The following is a 26,995-nucleotide window of genomic DNA, read 5'->3' as shown; positions in this document are numbered from 1 at the left end:
CTACCAAAGCTAAAAAAGCCTGAGAAATAGGGGTCAGAAAGGGAGAACAAGAATAATCATCATCCTGTCACTGCCATCTGAAAAATTAACCAGTTCCCATCATACTCGACCAATCAACTGTGTTGGGACCAGGTGATCCCTCAATTCCATTCTTCACTTGGCTTCAATGGCCATGAAGTTTTTGTGTTTCCTCCTTCCTCACTACTGCTTACTCTGATTCCTTCAATGTATCTCTCTCATTTTCCTAATGTTTAAATGTTAAAGTGCCCAGGACTCAACTCTTGGATCTCTTCTAGGTCCACGCATGCTCTCTGGGAAACTTCATCAGGAGTTGTGTGTTCTCATTCTGGAATATCCCAAATCCTACCCCCTCGCATCACCCGGTCCAAGCGGCCACCAGCGATCACTGTTGTGAAAGACTGGATAGTCTTCTTCCTTCCTTGCTTTTCTATCATTCTGCACACAGCAGCCTGAGGGATGCTTACAGATGTAAGTGGGCAAGTGGCTCTAATACTCACAGTACCCACTGGCTCCTGCTCTCCATCACTCCGAATCAAGTCTGATGCCCTCCAATGGCCTGCGCTAGCCACCAGACTGGTCACATCTCTCTCCAGCATCCCTGTCCATTGCTGTCCACCACTAGGGCCCGCTTCCCCTTGCTGCAACATCAGGCCAACTCCTGCACGGCCTTCACGATTACTCTTCTGGTTACCTCAAGGCTCTTCCCTCTGGTCTCTGCTCAAAGTCACCTTTCACTGCTGCAGACAGACTCCTCCAGTCTGGCCAGCTAAATGAGCATGATGCTACTATCACTCTTGGTCCCCACGTCTGGCTTTCTTTTCCTTCATAGCACTCAGACCCCCTGGCATATATGTTTTTACTCATTTGTTTGGCTTCCTTTCTCTCCCACTAGAATGGCTGCTCTGTGGGAATCAAGTTTTTGATAGTCTGCTTAATGCTTACTCTCCAGTGATGGGAACTGCACCTGGCACTTAGCACATACTTTAAAAACATTCATAGAATAAATGAGTGAATTAATGAATGAATGAGAAAAAGAACCAATACAATCTGACAATGGCAGAGTCCCAAAACACACTGCCAAATTACAAGATGGCACACCACCTAACTGGAGAGGTGGTCTTCAATCCTCCACAAATGTTTACACATGCTCAGTACTGTTTAATAAGACAGAGTTACACTACATATTCTAGAATCCTTTCTACCTCAGATATTTATAAATGGAAGAAAAGTTAAGCAACATAAAGAACGAACTCGTTTTCTTGAAAAGTCACTCAAGTGGAGTGAGGTCCCCAGTGATACTGGGGAAATGAATTATGATTCATTATCTCACCACTCAAGTGTGTACAGATCTGAAGTTAAAAATGAACATATCCATCCTCATAAAATATAGTTAGATTTCTTATTTTTCTTAGCTATACTGCAAGTACCTCTGGGAAATATGGCATCTGTGTATGAATATATTCCCCAGAAAGCTCAACGTAAAAAGATGAAAAGATGAACATAAAATTTATTTTTACGGTATCAATTCATGAAGTGAGAATCTACAGTGAAGAATTTTGTCTTAATTGTTAAAAATCTTTGCTATTCAACCCTGATGTTTATAGCAGCAATGTCCACAATAGCCAAACTATGGAAAGAGCCAAGATGTCCATCGACAGATGAATGGATAAAGAAGATGTGGTATATATATACAATGGAATATTATGCAGCCATCAAAAGGAATGGGATCTTGCCATTTGCAACGACATGGATGGAACTGGAGGGTATTATGCTGAGCAAAATAAGTCAAACAGAGAAAGACATGTATCATATGACCTCACTGATATGAGGAATTCTTAATCGCAGGAAACAAACTGAGGGTTGCTGGAGTGGGGGGTGGGGTGGGAGGGATGGGGTGACTGGGTGATAGACACTGGGGAGGGTGTGTGCTCTGGTAAGTGCTGTGAATTGTGCAAGACTGTTGAATCTCAGATCTGCACCTCTGAAACAAATAATTCAGTATATATTAAGAAAAAAAAAGAAGAAGTTAGCAGGAGGGAAGAATGAAGGGGGGGGAATCGGAGGGGGAGACGAACCATGAGAGACGATGGACTCTGAAAAACAAACTGAGGGTTCTAGAGGGGAGGGGGGTGGGAGGATGGGTTAGCCTGGTGATGGGTATTGAGGAGGGCACGTTCTGCATGGAGCACTGGGTGTTATGCACAAACAATGAATCATGGAACCCTACATCTAAAACTAATGATGTAATGTATGGTGATTAACATAACAATAAAAAATTTTAAAAAAAGAAGAAAAAAAAATCTTTGCTATTCAGGTTAGCTGCCAGTGAGCGCAAATATAAAACCTGATTTCTTACGTGCTGACTCTTTTGGATCCAACTTTTTATAACCTTTTGATGAAAGTTCTGCATTTACTTGGAGTAATCATTACTTTCAAATTTCCCATTTTATTAGGAATGTGCTAACATGCATTCCTTTTCATCTCTTTCATTCAAATATGCACCCAGAACCTAGTTGCGCCAGGCACAGAGAATGCAGTGGATGATACTGACAACATTCCTATCGTGGAATTTATGCTTTAGTGGGAACTAAAAACTAGCTAAAACAAAAACAAAGAGGTAAAAGCAAAGAGGTTAATTTATAGTATGATACGGTGATAAATACTACAGGCACATTAAATATCAAAGAAGGGGCTGCGGGTTGGGGGATAAGGTAGAGATAGAGAATGGTTATTTTTTGCTGCTTTGTCAAGGAAAGTCTCTCGCATTAGGTGACATCTGAGTAGTAATCTGAAGGAAACGAGGTGAGCTCTGTTAGAACTCAGTAAGATCATGCGGGCAGAAATGTTTTCTAGTCTAATCCTGCTCAGTAGGGCTAGCTTATGCCTGACAATGAGTGACTCATTTTCCGAAATTGAACATTAAATGCATATATAGTGTTACATTGAAAGTAATTAAAATGAAGTTGATGAGAAATTGATTAAATGATCCATTAGCTAGTTTAAATTTAGAACTCAAATATAGCATGTACAAACCTAAACACAGTTTATTCTTATTACATCTAAACACTTTGTACTTCCACAACCAATTGATCATCTTCATATTGAGTTTTAAATTTTTCATTAATTTAAAAAATCATATAAATCAGAATAACAAAATTAGAATAAAATTGGGATCAGATAAGCTAAGAGCATATAAGAGATGTAAGAGTTTTTTTTGTGTTTTTTTAAGGTGGCTGCAGAATTATTATCATAATTTAAACATTGGCTATATTACATCCTTCTAAATTGAGATATAGAATCCATAACCACATATTTAAGTAAGAAAGATGCTACATGTACTGTATGTTCTCCTGGAAGACTTTAATCACAAATATTTATTGAGGTCTTACTCTGTGCCTTGCACTGTTCTAGCTATTTTGGGCAATAAAAAAAATATAACCCATTTCCCCGTGAGTCCGATAATATATAGACCCACATAAAGTAATTAAACATGAAATAAGAGGATAATATCAAACAGTTTATAATTCAGTACTAAATAAAATATAATCAAGAACTGGAAGTAATAAAATACATTTAAAATGCAGGGCTGCTGTTCAGTGAGTTGCTCGTTACCACTGGCTCCAACATAAATGTGAGACTTTTAGTGTGTCCTTAACCCCCTGTCTACAGATGACTCATTCATAATATAAGCACACTAGCTAACTTCTTCTCAAGCCCTAAAAACTCCAAGCATTGTCAAGTAGCCCACACACCATGTCCTACAGGCCAAAATGTGGCCCCCAGCTCGCTTTTGTAAATAAAGTTTTATTGGAGTATAGCCATGCTCACTCATTTATGTATTACCTATGGCTGTTTTCAAATCCACAGCAGAATGTCACAAAAAGAGACCATATAACCTCCAAAGCTAAAATATTTACTATCTGACCTTTTATAGAAAAAAAAATTTTCCAACCTCTGGTCTAGTATGACAAATATTCCAGGTATCCACAGAGAAGAATGATTAACCATCACTTATGGTACCAGGTAACATATAAATAATGACTATGACCTCAAGAATTGAGGGAATATAGACAGGTGGAAAGAGGGCCAAGAACATTCTAGAAAGAGAGAGCAGCTCAAGCAAAATCACGGAGGCCACAATGGGCATCAAATTTCCCAGGATGGTTGTAGCAGCATGATGTTCATGTATATATTGCACGCTGACTCCTGTGATGAACTAGCCATTTTTATTTCCAACTGTAATAATGGTTATTATGCATTATATATCCCAAAGAGTCAGCTTGCTTATTGTGTAAGAACATGTGTCTTAATATTCTGCAGACATTAAATATTAACAAATCAGGGAAATCCCTGGAGAAAGTTAGAAATTTTATAGAGGAGAAGGAGAAGGAGGAGGAGTAGAGACGGGGGGGGGGGAGGAGAGAGGGGGAGAGAGAGAGGTTGCTAACATTTGAAATAATTCAGTATTGTATTTTCCCGTAGTGGATGTCTTCCAAGACTATGGCCACACAATGATGGCAAATACTCGGTCTCCAGTGTACTTCCCTTCCAGAGAATCTTGGATGAAAACTGAAGAAGCAGATGGGCCTTGAGTTTTATTTTCACACAATTTCAGTCAATCAGGAAGTCAGACTAGCTCTAAGAATTCTGTACTAATTCAAGCTGGAACAGAGGAGATTATTGACAAATAAAGATGACACGGCTGTTGCCCTTCACCTAAGACAACCTGGCTGAGGGAGGCCTCTACAGGCAAAGGGATACAGACAGGAGTTTACAAGGTCAAAGAACTTTAGAATGCATGCCATTGACATTAAAGATGGCATTTGAATGTATCTCTGATGAAAAATAATGTCAGAGAATTTTACCACACACTGTCTTTTAAATATACATTTTCTATCACACATCTGGAAATATAAGCCTGATACACAGAAAACAAGAACAACAAAGGACTCCAGAACCAGTGTTCTCAGGACAGCAATTCTAGCAACATCCTCATTCACACTTTACTAGAAAAGCCACTGTGAAAGGCACATTCTCAGAGGAATACATCCCTTCATGGTCTCTTTATGTCCTGTGCCTTCAATTCCTAACTTTTGAAGCTGGAGCTACCTTACTTCCACCTGCACGTCGACCCTGCCTTACGTTTTATGACCCCTCCTCTCCATAGTCAGGGCAAATTTAAGAGGCCTCTGACCTCCTCTCTTTCCAATCAGTAGGCTCCTGCCTTGCTCCTTATGGCCCAAACTATGTTGAATTACAAGTTGGGTCATTGCGGTTTATATATATATATAAACAAGAACATTTAAAATCTGGTTGGTAGCATACTTTTTTACTCAATAATCTATTATGGAAATTCCCATACAAATACTGTCTAATTGTTATATATTTTGTTTTATAAAGAAGTAGTTTATTATTTATATTACTATCTACATAGCAGAATTAAATTGCTTTGCAAAGAAAAGAGTACAAGAATACATGCATATTAGATCACTGGTAAAATACTTTATATGATTGAGAATTGTTTTTCCATACAATCCATGGAAGAATTGATTTGGTTTGTTTATCTACCCCACGAAAGGACTATGAGGGACAGTGGTCATGAAGAGAAATATAATTAGTTTGCCATCAAGTGTTAATTTAGAGGAAAGCTAAGGATTATCAAACTGGACTTAAGTCAGCTGAGTGGGCATATCTGATATGCAGTGACAATCAGCGGGTGACAAAAAAGAAATCCATCTCGGGGTGCCTGGGTGGCTCAGTTGGTTAAGCGACTGCCTTCGGCTCAGGTCATGATCCTGGAGTCCCGGGATCGAGTCCCGCATCAGGCTCCCTGCTCGGCAGGGAGTCTGCTTCTCCCTCTGACCCTCCTCCCTCTCATGCTCTCTGTCTCTCATTCGCTCTGTCTCAAATAAATAAATAAAATCTTTAAAAAAAAAAAAAAGAAATCCACCTCTCCCCCTTTTTCTTCTCACTGAATCCCTCCTGTGTACTCCCCAATGGAGGTGACTTCACTCACTTTTTGTTCATTGTCCCTTTAACATGACAAAGCCCAATGTGCTGCCATATGCATTATAGTACCTTTGGCTGAATGAGGCAGTTGTCGTCTTCCATCTCATTCCTTGCAATTTGGACCACCACGAATGGCATACGGTAGAGACCCTTACACCAAAACCAGTAAATAAATGAAGAGCAACAGTAATCATTTATTGAGTACTATGTGATAGGCAACACATTAAATATTTTGAAAGAACTCTGTCACTGAGTTATTAGGGGAAGCTTTTGACATCGGTATAATGTCCATTTTATAATGTCCTTGTCTAAGGAAGCTTGAGAGCTCACAGCTAAAGAATGTTGGAGCTGGGACAAAAATGGAGTTGGGCCTGATTGTCAGGCTTATGCTTTTGAGGTCTACCTTTCAAGGACACACCATCTCTAGACTCACTTCGGATGAAATCTGTTTGGTTACATTGAATTTATGCCTGAGTTATGGAGATATCCTAATAATATTGAAACAGCCAGATTTTTCTCATCACCGCTCATTTTGATCCCAGGAGTTTCTCAATGTAACCCCCTATATGATAAAGTTGAAGCAATTTCAATATCTTCTGTCCAGGTCAGACCAGTACCTTCCAACTAAAAGAAAGTGGTTTCTGCAGGTTTAAATAGGTGTTCTCAGAGAAAGCCACACACAATCACCTATTCAATCGATAATGCCTACACTGAATAAATATACATTCACAATGTACATCAAATTTATTCCACATATTCATGTAATAAATATTTACTAGGGACTTATTTCTTGCTTCCCCTGAGCAAGATCTCCCTAAAATCTATTTACTTCATAGTTGCCAGATGGATCTTTTAAAAATGGGGATCAGATTATGCCATGCCCTGACAACTTCCCAATGGTTTCCCCTCACAGTCAGTAACAAAATCCAAACTCCACCAAAGCCTATGATGGTCTGGCCCTAAGGCATTTCTGGTGTTGCTTTACTTTGCTCTTCTCCTCTGGGTGACTAAGCCAACTTAGTTTCACTCTCCTGTCTGTTCTAGAAATACCCAGTACACTCCAGCTCAAGGTTCTTCCCACCCTCTCTGCCTCCCGGCTAAAATTCTCTTTAGCGCATCTAAAGAAGGCTGGCTCCATTCCATTTTGCCCTCAATTCAAACAGCACCTCTTCTTTTTCTGGACACTTTATCTAAATCAACCAATTCAATTTCTACCTTCACACCCTCCAGAGACTACTTGCTATTTGATCACACTATTTTATTTTGTTCACAGCACTAATCACAATCTAAAATTATCATGATTATTTTTTTAAAAAACATGTTTATTACTTTTCTTGTTGACTGGGACTATAAATATCATGAGAATAGGGCATGTGTCTATTTCATTGAGCCTCTATTCCCAGAGCCTAAAAACCTGGCATGCAATACATAAAGAGCTACTGAATCAATGCAGTATTGACAATGATAAGTAATAAATCCATCTAAAAGTGAGCAAAGCTAAACAGTTCCTAGTTTGGGCCATTGAAATGTATTTACTTTATCTAGCTAACAGATGTTTTTGCATTTTTCCATTTTAAACATTGCAGAGAGAGTTGGCTTTGCACCATGATGTTATGCACAGACCTTCCTCACTGTATCTTGCCTAAGAAAGATCACCATTTTGATCTTTATCAACCTAAAACGCCTTGTAGTTTGGAACCCTTGAATTATATAGAGGGTTTGTATACATCATTAGTATATACCTCCAGAACTTTTAAAATATCTTGGCTCCAGCGAATGGATTTTATGAGAGTTGAAGCTATTGACTTATCTGGGTTAGCTCCTTTACATCTATTTTTTGTTTTGTTTTCAAAGCAATGTAAGACTCTTGGTATTTCTAACATAACACTCTCATCCTTGAAAATCTATTGTGATAAGTTTTATATTTTGATCTCCTTGCTACACACTGGTCTCTTCTGAAAGGAAGGGGACTTGTTTACATTTTCCATGTGTTGAATACAGAGCACCTAGTGGGTATTCTTCAAAACTTTGAAAAATATTGAATGCAATCAGTATAATAGCTTATGACATGAATAAATTCAATCAAATCAGATCAAATTCCTTTCCTTTTCCCTTTTGTAGGTCCAATAGCTGTGCTCAGAAAAAAATTTTAAAGTAGTATAGCTAGAACATCAGTCACGTTTGCAAGAATCATCGTTGTAAATCAAATTGGAAATTGTCTGGTCTGCATATACCAAGGGCGAATTACTTTGAGACTTGTAGTTCAAATTTTGCTGGACATTTAACAGCTGCAGCATATTTCTGACAGATGGTATAACAGATGAATCAGTTTCAAATTATCTCCTGAACTGTTATATACTAGAAAAAAATAGATTTGTGAGGCTTTTTAAAAAATGTTATATTTTTGTCTCCTCTGAATTGATCTTCTAATTTTACAGAAATAAATCCCATCACACAAAATAATAAAAATCAATTTTTACCCTTTGTGTAGTCTAGAAAGGTTTTTGAAAATTTAATTCATACTATTTCATGCAAAAAAACCTGAAATGGTATTTAAAAATAGAATCAATCATTTTCCCTAGAACCAGGCAGAGGTTTTCATCTCTAAAACAATGGTTACAAGTGGCCTTTAATTTTTTAACTCAAATTCTATAGTCTCATAAGAAGGAAGAGCTACTTTACACTCTTAAAACCGACAACATTGAACAGTGTCAAGGTCAATTGCAACATGACTAAATGAACTTGAGCACTCTTAAAGCTTTCATTGACAATCTTCCTATGGATGAGGCTCTTTGGATTGTGATTTGTTGGTCCACTGGCAAATGTCTCATTTTTTGACTATCTCATTTCATTAACTGGTTAATTCAAAGAAAGTGTTTAACAATAAGATGAGATGTACTCATTGACAACCAAGTCTATCTCCTAGACTAATTAACCACTTTTACTTTTAAATAATTGACTAAAGTACTATAGATAAACATCCTTTAGTGTTCCTGCCTCAAGTCACTTCAGATTACATCATGCACTCAACTGGTATGAAGTAAACAGTGGAGCACTAGAGAGTCAAGCGAAGCTGTAGAAGAATGTTTAAATGACAAATACTTATGGTAGATTCAGTTAAAGAAAAGTAGGCTATGAAATGACATTTGTAATATAATACTAATTTTATTTATTTTATTTATTTATTTATTTTTAAAGATTTTATTTATTTATTTGACAGAGAGAGAGAGCACAAGTAGGCAGAGTGGCAGGCAGAGGGAGAGGGAGAAGCAGGCTTCCCATTGAGCAGGGGGCTTGATGTGGGGCTCGATCCCAGGACCCCAGGATCATGACCCAAGCTGAAGGCAGTCACTTAACCGACTGAGCCACACAGGCACCCCTATAATACTAATTTTATGAAGTCTATATTTATAGATGAACAAATGGCTAAAATAATATATAAACCAAAACGTTAACCATGATGTCACATTGGTTATTAGATCATTGTAAGTTTTATCTTCCTCTATGTTTCTTACTTTTTTGAAATATTTTTCAATTAACGTGTACTGATGTTATAATAAGATATGAAAAAGAAATAGTATAACTGCCCAGTGGTGATGACTGCAAAGAATGTATGCTTCATTTGTTCATCCAACAATTGAGTGCCCACAGTAGAGATGCAACAGTGAGCAACACAGAGTTTTATGTTATAATAAATAATAAATTAAAAAATCCACGGTATGTAAGCAAGTGATAATTGTTTTGGGGGAAATAGAGCAGGGAAGGAAGACAAGGATACCCATTGGGTGCTGGGAGGATGACTGTTCTTTATTAGAAGTCCAAGACGAGGGGTGCCTGGGTGGCTCAGTTGGTTAAGCGACTGCCTTCGGCTCAGGTCATGATACTGGAGTCCCAGGATCGAGTCCTGCATCGGGCTTCCTGCTCGGCAGGGAGTCTGCTTCTCCCTCTGAACCTCCCTCCTCTCATGCTCTCTCTCTATCTCATTCTCTCTCTCAAATAAATAAATATCTTTAAAAAAAAAAAAAAGAAGAAGAAGCCCAAGACAACCTCATAGTAAGATCATGTTTTAGCAGAAATGTCATGGAGAAGAGGAAACAAGCCATACAGTATTATCTGTTATCTGTGGAATGGTAGTTCCAGGTCAAGGAACCCAAGTGAGGAAGCCCAGAAACAGGAGCAGGATAAGCATGTGCAAAGACCTTAGGGAGCCAGCTCTGTGTGGATGGAGCGGGAGGCGCATGGGGTAAACAAAGGGGAAGAGGTCAGGAAGACCACAGAGAGGGAAGAGGAGGGCTGGGTCTCTTGGGCCTTGTAGGGGATTGTAAGCCATTGGGCTTTAGTGACATTCAAAGATTAGAAGCTCTTGACAGCAGAAAATGTGATATTTTACCAAATTTATTATAAAGGAAGTGAAAATTTAATGTAAATAGTGTTATTTTTTCTTTTTAAGATTTTTTCCAGAGCAGTTTTAGATTTAGGGTAAAATTGAGAATAAGGGACAGAAATTTGCCATACACTCCATACTCCAAAACAAGCACAGCTGGCTCACCAGAAAGGGACATTTTTTTTTACCACAATGAACCTATATTAGCACATCATAATCACCCGAAAGTCCATAGCTTACTTTAGGATTCACTCTTGTTATACATTCTAAGGGTTTGGAGAAAGTGTAATGTCATGGGTCCATCAACACTGGGTATTTTCACCGCCCTAAAAGTCCTCTGTGCTCTGCCTATTGACGTCCCCATCCTCACTTTGGCCACCATGGATCTTTTTACTGTCTCCACAGTTTTGTTTTTTCCACAGTGTTATATACTTGGAATCCTACAACATATAGCATTTTCATATTGACTTCTTTCACTTAGTAATCTGCATTTAAGGTTCCTATGTCTTTTCATGGCTTGATAGCTCATACCTTTTTAGTGCTAAACAATATTCCATTGTCTGGATGTACGACAGTTTCTTATCTGTGTGCCTACTGAAGGAAATCTTGATTGCTTACGAGCTTTGGCAATATACATAAAGCTGTTATGAACATTCATGTGCAGGTGTTTTTAAGGGGTAAGGACATTTTGAAATTTTAATATTTAAAAAAATATGGGAGGATAAGAAAAAAATCATTACATAGAAAATGGATACAATGGAATATTATGCAGCCATCAAAAGGAATGAGATCTTGCCATTTGCAATGACGTGGATGGAACTGGAGGGTATTATGTTAAGCAAAATAAGTCAAAGAGAGAAAGACATGTATCATATGACCTCACTGATATGAGGAATTCTAATCTCAGGAAACAAACTGAGGGTTGCTGGAGTGGGGGATGGGGTGACTGGGTGATAGACACTGGGGAGGGTATGTGCTCTGGTAAGCGCCGTGAATTGTGCAAGACTGTTGAATCTCAGATCTGTACCTCTGAAACAAATAATGCAATATATGTTAAGAAAAAAAAAGAAGAAGAAGAAGAAGGTAGCAGGAGGGGAAGAATGAAGGGGGGGAAATTGGAGGGGTAGATGAACCATGAGAGAGGATGGACTCTGAAAAACAAACTGAGGGTTCTAGAGGGGAGGGGGGTGGGAGGATGGTTAGCCTGGTGGTGGGTATTGAGGTGGGCACATTCTGCATGGAGCACTGGGTGTTATACACAAACAATGAATCATGGAATACTACATCAAAAACTAATGATGTAATGTATGGGGATTAACATAAGAATAAAAAAAAAAGTGGAAAAAAAAAAAAAAAGAAAATGGAAGAGAAGAACATTCCAGGCAATAGAATCAGTACCACAAAAAGGCTAAGTATGGGACTGTATGGTATCTTCAAGAAGGAATGAGACACAAACAAACTGAATCTTCAAAACAAAAGAAAACAAAAGAACAACTTGTAGTTGCCTAACGTGTTCTCCCAATTTCCTCTTGGATAATTTATCAGGTCTTAAATCAAATGCCAGAAGAGACATTCCCTGACTCTACCATCCCCTATACTAAATTCAGCCCACTTCCTTTCTTCCTAAGAGAACCAACCCAATCCCTTTCCTTTGTAGCAACTAGGATGAATAATAATTGTGTATTTACTTGTTTAATGTGTGACTCCATCATGACTTGTTCACCCCAATTGGACAGAGCCAAAGATTGTTTTCTTCACTTCTGTACACCTAGAACATTGACAGGATTGGTGCCCATAATGAACGAATAGTGGATGGTACAGACGGTATGTAAGCTGGTACAGACTGTATCTAAGGGTAGAAATCATTGAATTTAGGGAGGTGTTGATCTGAATAGGGAGATTAAGGCTGGATTGTGTAAAAACATCTTATTCAGTCATTTCTATTTTGCATGTTCTCAATTATTCTTTTTTTAAAAAAGATTTTGTTTATTTATTTATTTGACAGAGAGAAAGAGAGAGAGAGAACAAGCACAAGCAGGGGGAGCAGCAGGCAGAGGGAGAAGCAGGCTTCCCGCTGAGCAGGGAACCCAACGCGGAGCTCGATCCCAGGACCCTGAGATCATGACCTGAGCCGAAGGCAGACGCTTAACTGATTGGGCCACCCCGGCTCCCCTAAATTATTCTTTCAATAAATGTTTATTGGATGCCTATTGTGTTTGAATCTAGAAATCTTATATCCCAAACTTCACAGGCTAATGAATACCATGATATAAATGTGGATTATATTCTGTAGGCCTTGAGAAATCACTGAAATGGTTTGCTTATTAGAGTAGTGTTATAATATAATCATATCTATATTTTAGAAAAAAAAAACCTTTGGCAGCTGAGTGAAGTTGTCGTTGGAGGTGAGTTCTGGAAACAATGAGAGTATTACAGCAATGTAAGTCACAAGTTGTACAGAGGTGAACAAAGCCAGTGGCAGTGGGTTTATAAGAGGAGAAATGTACAAAAGATGTTTTGGAAGGTGACTGAATGTGTTTTTCAAAAGGATGTGTGAGATAACTAGAAAAAGAGAGTCAAAAATTACTGAGATTTCTTATGTAGGTGACGGTAGTGTGTGAAAGTCATTTGTTGAAGTTATAAAATATGGTATTGGACCCGTTTGCTCTAATCATTTATTAAAACAGGATGTTTGACTCAATTTAAAAGCATATGCCAAGATTAATATTTCACACTCAATTGATTTCACACTTTTAACTAGAATTACCAGGTTCTATAAGTACTTTGTTGAAATAAGAAAGTTGCTTTACTAGGACACAGAAGGTTGAGAATGTGGCCCCTGTAAAGTTTCCCTAAGACATTTAAGATTCTCCATGGCCTTCTTTAAGACAAAACTATCCAGCGCTTCTTTTTCCATGTATATATTAAATTGCAAAACTTGGTCTCTTTCACTGTCACACTTTGCTACTGATTGAGATCTCTCTAGCACACATAGCTCCACTGAATGGTGCTCTGCTAACTGGATACCTTTTATCATAATGGTAAACTGGAAAGGAAGATCTCTGTGTGCTAATGCCTATCCATATCCAACTTCTGATGGACCTTTCTCTCATCTTTTTTTTTCTCCTTATAACATTTTTTATCTTCTCCTTTCTAATTCCTCTGGCTTTAAGCACATGCAAACTTCCCTATTTTAGCAATAAATACTAGAGAACAAAATAGTGGTTATCAGAGGGGAAGTGGGTGGGGACCTGTAATAGGGGATGGGGATTAAAGAGTACACTTATTGCAATGAAAAAATAAAACAAATAAAATAATTTTAAGAAAGAGAAAAGGAAGAAATATTTATTTTTTAAAGATTTTTTTTTTTAATTTATTTGACAGAGAGAGACACAGCTAGACACAGAGAGAGGGAACACAGGCAGGGGGAGTAGGAGGGAGAAGCAGGCTTGCCATGGAGCAGGGAGCCCCAAATGGGGCTCGATCCCAGGACCCTGGGACCATGACCTGAGCCAAAGCAGATGCTTAACGACTGAGCCACCCAGGAGCCCCAAGAAATATATATATTTTTTATGTTACTGCTGACCCTTCCTCTCAGAGCTAGCCCCCAGAGTGAGAGCTCTGTCCTCCACCATGAAGGAAATCTGGAAACATGGGGCCTATCTAAAGGCAAAAGCGTGTTGTGCTGATTTCCAGGAATATATTCTAATCCAAGGAAAGTTGCTTGCTTTGATATATATTTTTGGATAACATTTAAATTCTAAACAAAATAGTTGTTTCAGAAGGCTTCTATGAAAAGGCAAAAACCACAAACTGAGAACAGAAACAAAATAACACTTTTCAAATACATGTAGATGGGCACTCACTTTATTTTCTTATTTATTTTATTTATTTATTTGAGAGAGAGAGAGGGAGAGGGAGAGCACAGAAGGAGAAGCAGACTCCCCACTGAGCAGAGAGCCTGACATGGGGCTCGATCCCAAGCCCTAAGCCGAAGGCAGACGCTTAACCGACTGAGCTACCCAGGTGCCCCTGCACTCATTTTAGATGGAAAGAAAATCAGGAAGGAAGACTGCCCAGATCTGAAAGGATCTGAAAGAAATGGTCAAAAAGCAAGCAGCCATAGGCAAGCAAGCCAGGACCAGAACACAGGAGATCAACACCTCAGCCAGACCGCTGAGAACCAGTCCTGGGGGAGCTTCTTCAGCCTTTGGCTCTTTATACAGCCTGGTGGGTATGAGAAGAGAAATTCTACAATCTCAAGAATTTTCCACAGTTAGGAGGAAATCTTCTGCCCTCCAAAGAAAGAAGGAAAGAGAGACCATAAGCAAGCAAAAGCACAGAAACGAGACTAATTAGAGATTACAAAAAGTGTGTTTGATTAATAAGCCAGGTGTGTTTTGGGAAGCAGTAAGAAAAAGGGACTGAAAGTAGCAGCGTGTTGAGACTTGAAAACTAAGCAGATAATTTTCAATCTCCTACAGAAAGGAATTGGGAACATGAAAGGTTTCTGAACAGAGAAATTACAGTGTAAAAGTGCAGGAAAAGTTACAGAAAATAACATTCTTTGGTTTTTAAGCTTCCTTAGAGATGGAGATTCCCGGAGAATGTATTCCAGATGGGAAAAGAAAATGCATCTCGAGAAAACAATGTAATCAGAAATAAATAGGAGATGGAGACAACCAGATCCACAGAATTCTTCATTGCTGAAATTCACACAGCTATGGAGAGATGGGGAAAGTGGTTGGTTTTACATTTTGAAATAAGAAACAGAGCCATAGCAGGGAAAAATAAATGAGACATATATATTCATGACCATGATGATAGAGAGTTGGCTGCAGTCTTTGGAAACAATCGCATTGTTTTCCCAACATACCTACATTTTTATAGAAGCTGGCCTGATTTAGAAAACCCCAGTTCCAATCTCTATACTTTCCTCACCTCTCCTGAGCAATCCACATATTCATGTTGCATCTCTTTCCCCATCCTGTGAAGAAGGAGTACTGGACATAAAATCCTCATGGTCCCTTTCAGGGTCTACATTCTTGGATTCTATAATGCCATAAGATGCTCACGACAGCACAAAATTAAAAAAAAAAACCCTGTTGCTTACTATCAAACAGGTTATATAGAGATTATTATATAAAGAAATTAAATACATTTTGAGAAAATTACAAAACAGATCGTGAATACTAGTATAAATCTAGAGCAAAGCGCTGAAAGAAAATTATTTTGTTCCTCTCCCTCTCTCTTCAGGCCAGAAGCACTTATAGTGATCCAGATGAATTGTCATAAGTAACAGATAAAGACAAAGCATTCCTTTGTCAATAAAGCCCAGGACATGCTGCCAATTCTGCTCGTTTGAACATATCCAGATTCTCAAGACTTTTTATTGCCTAGCCCCAAAGGAATTTTGCTTTATGATTACTTTATTTGATCACATTATTACACAGAGTAGATGAACTGAGGGGTAGATCTGAAATGACTGGAAGCCAATGCCCTGTGACCTATATTTAGGAAGCAGCTCTATAAAATTAATATTTTTAAACTAGCACTAAACATTTGTTCTATAAATACTATAAAGTGCTTTTATATAAACATTTATAAGTAAAATAATATATATGTAACAAATGTTTAGTGATATTTAAAAATATTTCTGTTTTCATTTTTAATATGTTCCTTACATTGTAGCTCTATAATTCAAATATGCTAAGAATAGGGAAAGATGCACACACTTGGGATTCAGGGTTAGTTCGCCTACAATTCCATCCTGGTCTACCTCTCAGACTTACATATTCTTGGATGCATCTTTTCACACTTTAGAACTTCAATTTTAGCTTTGGTAAAATAGTAATTAAATCAAATAAAGTCTTACTGAGCCTCAGTAGGTGGGTTATATTTACCCTCGAAGTTTGGGGAGTGAGGGAGTGGGGCAGATAATAACTATCTCTTGCTGGATGGGATTTTAGAGTCTAGAAAGGGCTATAGCAAGAACAGATACCTACTATACAATAGAAAGTGTTGAAATAGAGATCTAATGCTCAAAGGAAAGTGATATGGGCCCCCAGGGAGAGAATAATTAATACTGCCTAGAAGATTATATCGTCAAGCATATCGCTATGTAAATGGAGAGTTCCATGAAATGATATAAAAGAAAATGTTTTTTAAACTGAAAAGTCTTGACAAATATTAGCTTCTTTCTTTTTTTTTTAAATTTTATTATGTTATATTAGTCACCATACAGTACATCATTAGTTCTCGATGTGGTGAACCATGATCCATTGTTTTCGTACAACACCCAGTGCTCCATGCAGTATGTGCCCTCCTTAATACCCATCACCGTTAGCTTCTTTCTAATATAATTTCATAAACCAAACCAGAGTTAACTATTGGATATTTTTCAGATTTCTTATGATGAGTTCATCTTAAAACATGAAGCATTATTTGGTATATAAAATACACAATTACGTTTTTTTCTTTTTGGGTAGTTGAAAATATTTCATCATTTCTTGCATGCCTTTGTCTAAACTAACAGATTAGATCACAATATTCCTTTCACCTATTTTTTTTCATAGAAAATCCACTTAGATTTGGGAATTCCAAATTGATGTTTGATGTGAAAAAAAGTGCACATCAATCAGTGATGTCTAGGGAATTCCTCTAGCTAGCTGTCTACCTTCTATTCACATTCATAATCATTTTTAGTTTTACTACCTATACTTTATTGTAAGAAATGCACCACCATGAGGCAAATAAACCTATGTTATGGAATCAAAGCAGCCTATCTGCATTAGAGACCCCACAGAACAAGAATTTCTTCTGAGGGGGCGCCTGGGTGGCTCAGTCGGTTAAGCGGCTGCCTTCGGCTCAGGTCATGATCCCGGGGTCCTGGGATCGCGCCCAGCATCGGGCTCCCTGCTCTGCGGGGAGCCTGCTTCTCCCTCTCCATCTGCCTGCTTCTAAGGGCGCCTGGGTGGCTCAGTTGGTTAAGCGACTGCCTTCGGCTCAGGTCATGATCCTGGAGTCCCAGGATCGAGTCCCGCATCGGGCTCCCTGCTCAGCAGGGAGTCTGCTTCTCCCTCTGACCCTCCCCCCTCTCATGCTCTCTATCTCATTCTTTCTCTCAAATAAATAAATAAAATCTTTAAAAAAATAATTTCTTCTGTAGTAACTGCAGGAACATCTATAACAGAGGCGCCTATAAATAGCACTGTATTATTTGAATGCCTCAATAACTCAGTTTTCAGACTCGCTCTGTACAGTTACATTTCCTTGATACACTTTCTGCCTCTATGTCACAAGCTAACCTAAAGAAGATTTGAATTATGTGTTTGCTATTAGCTCATTGCTTGACATTCCATATTTCTTATTGTTCAGAACATAAGAATATGCACGTTTATACATTTTTCTAAGTTCCACTTATTGGTTAGTGTTATTTGAAATATAATATGATAATGCACTTGACAAGTTACCCTGGAGGTGACACAGCAATTTGCAGAGAAGTATCAACATCATGTATTCATGGCAGAGCAATGTTCCCTTTTTGAGTTTTCTAATATCTTCAAATGCCACTGTATACCAATAATTTATTTTTTGGTGGCACAATTGGTCATGTGGAAAATATTTTTCCTGGATTTAAAAGAGCACATATATTCACACATACACTTTACAGTCGGCCCTTGTTCAGAATATAATTTCATGTAGATTGCAGACATCCTGGACTGTGTCTCATTCATCTCTGAGTGCTCATGCCCAGCAAAATCCCTGACACAACACCAAGGCTAGATATGTGTTTGTTGAATGATTAAACATGTCTGTTGATTCCTCTCTTAGGATGAGAGCTGGTGGGGTTTACAGACACAAACCCCAATTCCAGCTTTAACTGCAACACACCATAGAAATGCTGAGTTCCCTCCCATTCCAGGAAAATGCCACCCCAAAATACCACAGGAGATTTTATTCTGGGGTATACTCCTTCTATAAACTGGGTATACAATCCAGATATTATGGAGGTAACAGTATCTCTGAGAAATATGAATTTTATTTTCTCCTGAAGTAGAAGCAAATTTAACATGAGCTGCAGCATTTTCTTGTTGTTGAGAATAACCCTTTACTTTGAGATGATTAGGGTAAATTTTGAGGGAGGAAAGATAATTTTGAGAACATGGTATGTGGTTTCCTCAAAGTTGAGCTTCTTAGGAACAGATCACCTAAAAAATTCTGTCTTTCTATCCAAAACTACAGGGGTAGAATAAATAGCCTCTCCTTGCTGACCCCTGCCTACACCTGCCACACTTTTTACCCAAGAATTCTGAAGAGACCTGCAGAGATACTCTTCGACTCTATGGCACAGCAACAGAACTACCACATAGAGATATCTTGGTCAAGGTCAGCATCACTACTGTGAGATGCAGTAAAAAAGGAAAGAAACTAACAACCTATATTATTTAATTTTCTTTCTCATTGGATAAAAGCTGTGACAGGGTGTATGCAAGTTAAATGGTAGAGAGATGACACACATTTCCATGCCTATTTCCAAGGATAGCAAAGATCACAATGAAGGATAAATCAAAATGCATTTAATTGGCATCCTGCTTTCCTCTTGGAGGGGAAAACCATTTTACCCTGCATTCTTATTTTATTGCTTGTTGTAGGCTTAACTCTACATGTCAACACATCGATTTGTCTCAGAGTTTTATCCATTTTCCTTAAGAATTTGATACCTACTAAAATTAAAACGTTTCTGGAGAAACAGCATTAGAAGGTGCTATCAAGTCCTGAGAACGGCTTCGAATACAAGTTTTCATGGGTGCCCAGGTGAGGGTAGAAAAAGAGAACAGGAAAATATGAGACATTAAACTTCAGGGACAATAAAATTAGGGTCTTGGTAAGAAGCAGGAAAGCCAAAATTACTACACTACCGGTTTGCCTTGGACTAGATCTGCCTGCACATCATTTATCTATATGTCCACAAAACATCAGGAACACATGTACACATAGCTGGCATTTTTCTCACATAAATATCAAGAAATGAATTGTTAAGCTTATATTGTATTTTAAAGATCTTTAAAGAATTTTCATAAAGTTTCAAAACATCTGATTCTACATGGAATTTCCCCCTATATCCTACCCACCCCTTGCACAACTTCTCAGTATTATAGATAAATTTCAAAGTATAACCAGATGAGAAGCTGATGACTGAGAAAAATTCAGGAGAGCTGGCAAATAAATGTTCTAAAAGATGGAAACTTTTTTTTTTTAGATTTTATTTATTTATTTGACAGAGAGAGACACAGCGAGAGAGGGAGCACAAGCAGAGGGACTGGGAGAGGGAGAAGCAGTCTTCCCGCTGAGCAGGGAGCCCGACTTGGGGCTCGATCCCAGGACCCTGGGATCATGACCTGAGCTGAAGGCAAACGCCTAACGACTGAGCCACCCAGGTGCCCCAAAAGATGGAAACTTTTAATGATAAACGTAGGTGAATCTGGTGTTAGTATAAAGACAATATTCTCTTAAAACACTTAGAGAGAGATCAATTTCTACTTGTATATCCTCTAAGGAATCTATGTTGCTTTCATAATGTGCAAGAGTTAAAATTCAGCATGATTTCTATGTGCTTTCACTTTTTTTTTGGTCTGAATTATATACAGTTGAGTCTAGAATGTTGAAAGTCAAATCATTCCAATAACTGTGTGATAATTCTTCTTAACATGTCAGTATCTTCTGATACTTGAGCTTTTTTTTTTTTTTAAGATTTTTATTTATTTATTTATTTGACAGAGAGAGACATAGCGAGAGCAGGAACACAAGCAGGGGGAGTGGGAGAGGGAGAAGCAGGCTTCCCGCAGAGCGGGGAGCCCGATGCGGGGCTCGATCCCAGGACCCTGGGATCATGACCTGAGCCGAAGGCAGACGCTTAATGACTGAGCCACCCAGGCGCCCCTGATACTTGAGCTTCTAAACACTGATGCCTAAATTCTTTAGAGCAGCATAAATAGGTCAGCATGGAAAACATGCAATTGAATCAGATATTGATAATTCTCACATGTTTTTAAATTTAAATTCCACATAATTTTAAATTATGTGGAATTTAAAAATTTACAATAACATAAAAGAGCAATAATATGCTTTTAAAATGAATGGAAACAGTTGATATATTAGGAGACTTCAACTGATCTATTTTTCCTTCCTGAATTATGATTTGACCTAAAGAAGGATGTATCAATATGTGTCCTGGAAAGTTTTAGGAAATAATACACATAAGTAGAAATTTTATAACATGTCCTTTTTGGAGAGAATTTATATTTTTTGTTTTAATTGGATGTTCATATATACATGCCCCAGGGCCCCTAAGTTTCCTGTTTTCCAGAGCAATCATTTTCGTCTCTTCAAGCTGCTTCTTTTGGAATTTACCTCTATTTCCTTCATTAAATAACATGCTTATGTTGTCATTTCCTAATTTTTCAGTTTTAAGTGTCTATGGACTTCCCACTATGAAAGATGACGTTTTCCTTCTCTTTTATCACTTCATCCCACCACACACAGGCATATTCTTTTTGTCCCCACTCCTACCACCTTACTAATGTAGTTATATCAAACCTCCCCTTGGATCACCATTCCATATTTACATCATTATGACTATGTAAGTACTATTCACAGCTGAGCCAAGTACTTACGCTACAATAACTATTCCTTTCCTGCATAACTTCTATTTTCTCTAGTCACAATGTTTCTTTCTTTTTAAATTAACATACAGTTTCACAAATCATAATATCTCTATTGAAAAGAAACAATCTTCTATTGCTTAACAATGCCCCCAACTATATTGAGTAAAATGACAGTGGAATTTATATAGATCTACTTGACTGTGACAAAGGCATATGATGAACTTTGGTCAGAGAATTTTTACCCAACTTGTATATATGAAAGGTAGGATCTATGAACCCTACATTCACCCGTCGCTATACAGACAAAGTCCAGTGAGACTCACTGACTTTCCATTCACTTTGCACTTGTCATCTAGGTTCGGCCTTTAACATCTACATTTAATCAAGAATCACAGATCAGTTCATGGTTAAATGGGAAAGTCAAATGGAGGGAATTAGAGAGCATGATCAAACTGAAAATTTAGCAGCCTCTTTATAAAACTAGAAGCATAAATTTATACCCATGTTATACCTGGGAAAAAAACTTAAGAATCATTTAGTCCAAAATGGATTCTTACTATGAGGAAACAGAGACCCAGAAAGGTGTTTGACTCAAAGTCTGTGAAAGCGTGTGTTCATATGTGTATTTAATTCCCACTCTAATTTAACATGTAGCATTCCAACATTCCAATGATATGTAGACAAATTATAATGTGCTCTTTATAGTAACATGTAGTTATATATTGTTCTCACTTAAGTATAATTAGACTAGAATAAAGGTAAAAAGATTATTAATTAGCATATAATATTTAAAAAGTTCCCCTGATTGCTCATTTTTAAATTTATTAGTTGGTGTGGGCAACAAAATTAATTTTTTCCTACACTATTAATATTCTTTGAGACAGGACCACATTGATAATCCAAACACCATTTTATTATTATAAAATATTGCTGGACTTACTCTCAAGAAAACACATATAAAAGTTTAATTGTTCTATGTTATTAGAAAGCATGTTCTTTTGAAAATAAAATGAAATGAATGAGAAAAAGCACTTAATCATTCCCGTGTTTATTTCTATCAGCTCAGGAAGCTAGACTAAGCAATTAACCACCACATAAATACTTGGCTTTTCATGGAAAAAATAACAAAGCTCTGTTTCTTAATTTCTCAAGTAATATACTTAATAAGCTATATAGTTAAGTGAGTCTCATAAGGCAATAACAGGAAAGAGGCAAGTACTATATAAACTTCTGCCTAGTATCTCCCTACCATCAATAGAAAAAACAATGTAATATTAATTTCAGTGAGACATTACTAGGTCATTTTAAAGATTGTGGCATTTTACGGCTGGTGAAAAGGAAAAAAAAAAACCTTTAACAAATGTTGTTAGATAGGCGATGACACCCCATTCATGAGGGCCATCGTATAGGGTTGGATCTTTATTAAAGGACTGATCAGTTGTATGGCCATGCCTAATGGCGAGGGCTGAGTGTTTTTAAGTATTGGACCAAGCCAATGAGTCAAGGTTGTCTCTTTTCACTGAAAGTGGGAAAAAGAAAGGGAGCAATCATGTAGTCAAAACTGAGAGAAACAATTGTAAGATGAGCAGCTGAGAATCTAAGGGAGGAGAGGAAAGACTATTAAGACATCCCAAGTAATTCAATCTCTAATTCTGAGGGAGCAAAGTCTGGTGGGAATGGAGTCAGAAGGGAATCAGATGCTCTAAATTTCAAATACAAGGACAAAATGGAATCTGCACCAAGACCACAGAATAAGGAGCAGAGGCATGGACTGGGGTCAGAATATTAATTAATGCTGATAGAATTTGGGTTTCTCAGACCAAGGCTTGATCATTCAGATCTTGACACTGAGATCATTTGCCCTAGGCTACTACATGCATTTTGGTCTTAACTGATAACAGAGAGAATCATTTGCAAGCTCCGGGGTCTCACAGACCGGGGAGTGTATTTGAGAAAATATGAAAGGAACTCATGACTCATTATCAAACACCAAGAAACTCTGTCTTTCATCACTGCTACCCACTAAATCAGATCACTGACTATCTTACCACATGCCAAGGAAACTGGTCCAGATGAATAATAAGGGTGAATGATAAGGTGAATAATAAGTGACAGGAATAGTTCTATCCCCGAGGCCTTTGTGTGATGGGCAATGACATGTAAGCAAATCTGACAAATGTTGAGGTGGCATGCTCCCTGTTTGAAATTTACATCCTACCTCTAAATATTTGCCAAGTTCAATATTTTTCTAACTTAGCCCCTAATTTTAATCTTTTATTCAAGCCTTTATAGCTTGCTTTATTTAGGCCTTAATCATATCTTTTCTGAACTATTTTAGTTAATGTCTAATGGGAAAAACACACAAAAAGTTATATAGTTAAGCTTTATGAGTAGACACTTTTTGCTTTTTAGTGCAGATGAACTTTGTTTTGTTCTATATTAAATAGTCTATATTATAGAAGATGCTGAATATCATTGTATCTGATAAGAGATCAAAACCTATAAATAACCTTAAATTAGGGTAGGATAATCTAATTGTTGAAAATAAAGGCTTTCACATCAATCATACAAGAGATCGAGTCCCAGCTTTGCCACTTGCCTAGTTGCATATTCTTTGATAATTTGTTTAACCCATGTGTTCTTCTTTATGTTCAGCAGTAAAGTGTGGGTAATAAAAGCATCTACTTTGTAAAATTGTTGTTAGGCTTAATAAATATACACAAACAATATATATGTATTATGCATATATATGTATACATAAAGAATACATTAGTGTGTATATATCTAAAAACAATACATACATAAATATCTATATTTTATATAGATAGATGAGAGAGAGACAGAGACAGAGAGAGAAAGAGAGAGAAAGAAAGGAACCTTTCACAATACCTGACATTATATGCCCTCACTACATATTATCTTTAGCAAGAGAACATCTTAAAAGTAAAAGGACATACAACAGCTTTGAAGCAAATTACAGGTTATTTGTAGTCAAAAGGCTGAATTGTAGGCTTGCTAAATACATAGTATAAAGACTATAACCCAGAGGCAGATCCATTTAAGAATCAACAAAAAATCACATACTGTTTTTATCTTAGGAATTCCTCTAGTTCACCTCCCACCTCGAATAGAAATTCTCCAGCTTTCCTGATAGCCATTTAACCTCCACTTGATCAAAAAGTTTACTTTTTTAAAGAACTCACTGTTGAACAGTTCCATCAAAATGTCTCCATTATGTTGTAAATGTTTTCATTATATTGAGTTATAGTCTTTAGCGAGTTTTGCATTCCAAACTAGTGGCAGGTAAATAGTGATATAGGATAGAAAAAAAAAATATTCTTTAGTATAAGTATACTTACTTTCAGCTTTTCCTATCATCATTTTTTTAATTGCCTTTCTGTTTAGTGAGAAAAGCTAAGGTTTGAAGTAGACAAAAGTGGCTTTGAAACCCAGCGATGATACCTAGAAGCTGTATAAACTTGGACAAACTACTTTACTCTCCAGGCTTCAATAATCTCATCTCTGAAATTAGGATGATAATTTCCTGATTAAGAAAGGAAAGAAAAAAGAAGAAATCAGGAGGGAAGAAATAAAACTAATGTGTTTGTATGTTGTGCTCACCCAGCTCTATGGTGGGCATTTCAGGCACTGTATCATTAATATGCACATTGAAAAGATATTATCAAAAATAGGGATGCCTGGGTGGCTTAGTCGTGACTCTAGATCTCAGGGTCATGAGTTCAAGCCCTGTGTGGGGCTCCATGCTGCGCATGGCTCCTATTAAAAAAATTGTAATTTTACAGTTAAAAAAACAGTTCTACAAAAGTTAAGTCAATTCCCTACATTTATAAAGCTAGGAAATGTCCATATTTATCTTAAACCATTATGTAAGGACTTCCATGGGCAGATTTATGAGACTCACTCGTGGGAATGATTTTGTAATCACTGTGTGGAAGACTAGTGTCTTCTGTAACTGACTTTTAAAAAAAAACTTAAGAATGAAAAATTCTCTCAGCTAATATATGAAATAACACAAATAAGTTCAATGAGTTATTTTGACCTTTGCCTTTCATTGCTGTTATAAAATATAAACTAAGTCTTGGGGCACCTGGGTGGCATGGTGGGTTAAGCATCTGACTCTTGGTTTCAGCTCAGGTCGTGGTCTCAGCGTCGTGAGATGGAGCCTCACATCTGGCTCAATGCTCAGAGTGCAGAGTCTGCTTGTCCCTCTCCCTCTGCTTCTCCCCCTATTTGTGCTGTCTTTCTCTCTCTAAAAAATAAATACATCTTTAAAATAAGTCTTTATGTTAATATTATTTTTGCATGAAGCATTTGGGAAAATTGCATGGTGATGGTTAAGGAGTGGTAAGAACTGTACATTACAAAAAAGACAAAAATATTTCCAGTAAGTATAGGTTATTCCCCCAAAGAATAAAAGTAATTATTCACTGAAAGGAAAAGAAAAAGACAGTCAACTGATTTCAATTCCTTTCTTAAAAGAAGGACATACTTGCAGAGATAGGACGTAATGAAATTACTGCTAGTTCAGGTAAGACTAAGATCCAGTCAATGACCTAATCTTTCTGAAGCTCACTTTTTTCCTCTGAAAAGTAATGATCAAATCACCTTCCTTGTGCCTCTTGAAAGTATGTTGTAGGTTTCAAATCAGATAATATATGTGAAATTTCGTGGAAACTATGAAAATCTATTCAAGTACAAAGGATTATTATTAGATAAAACAGCCATGTATATATATACTCTTTCAAAAGTTCTGACACCTTTAAAATGAGCACCACTAGGTACTATGCCAGGTGCCAGGGCTACATAAATGGATCAAACATGTTCCCTAAGTATTCAGGGATTCTATATCAAGAGCTCTGGACATATTCATACTCTTTGATTCAATAAATCCACTTCTGGGGATTATCTTACACAGAAAAAAATCCTAAATAAGGCGGCAAAAGTCATACCAGTAACCTTTTGTTGTTTGGTTATTTGTAACAGCAAAAAATATTTGAAATGATACAGTGATCAACCATAGGCACATAGCTAAATTACATAATTGCATTTTCTCAATGAAATATTAGCACCAATAAAATTATGACTATAAAGATATGATTGGACAGTGCTTTTAATCTAATGGTAAGTGGAAATAATCAGAAGATTGTAAGTTAGGGCGCCTGGGTGGCTCAGTTGGTTGAGCGACTGCCTTCGGCTCAGGTCATGATCCTGGAGTCCCGGGATCGAGTCCCGCATCGGGCTTCCTGCTCGGCAGGGAGTCTGCTTCTCCCTCTGACCCTCCTCCCTCTCATGCTCTCTGTCTCTCATTCTCTCTCTCGCAAATAAATAAAATCTTAAAAAAAAAAAAAAAAAGAAGATTGTAAGTTAACTGTAGTTACCAGTAGGTAAAATTTTATAAAATAAATATTTTCATAGGGAAAAATAATGAAAGGAAATACACAGTTACCAGTTATTGTTAACTTTGGTTGTGCAAAAATTCAAAGGGGGGGTCCACTTCTACATTTTGTAACTTTTGATAGATCTATTATTCTGATGACTTTTATATATAATCATAGAGATAATCATGTGATACTAAGGAGTGAGCTTAGTAATAGATTATACCATTGCTAATATATATAAAATTCAGATAATCTTAATATTCTCCTGATCTTGTCTGTCATAAAAATCATTAAAAAAATAACATGTCAAAAATTCCCTCAATAACTTAATTTAAAGTACATAAACCGTGCTTTAATTAATTATTCTCTAGGCTAGCAAATTAAAACAAAATGCTTTTCTAATTCTACTCATTATGTTCCCAACATTAATTTAAACTGTCCTGATTTCTTTTTCAAAGTTAACTTTTATGACCAATGCATTTTGTCAAGATCAAAACCTAAATGCATGAAGAATT

General features: G+C 37.2%; 1 protein-coding gene across 1 annotated transcript in view; it reads right to left on the bottom strand.

The window, feature by feature from the left end:
- CNTNAP2 (contactin associated protein 2) overlaps window positions 1–26,995 on the bottom strand; it is a 1,539,511-nt gene that overhangs the window by 1,341,398 nt on the left and 171,118 nt on the right. The gene's annotated exons all lie outside the window — the stretch shown is intronic.

The sequence above is a fragment of the Mirounga leonina genome, unplaced genomic scaffold (assembly GCF_011800145.1).
Source record: "Mirounga leonina isolate KUSES-001 unplaced genomic scaffold, KU_Mleo_1.0 Mir_174, whole genome shotgun sequence".
Lineage (NCBI taxonomy): Eukaryota > Metazoa > Chordata > Mammalia > Carnivora > Phocidae > Mirounga > Mirounga leonina.
This window is presented reverse-complemented; position numbering and strand designations above follow the sequence as displayed.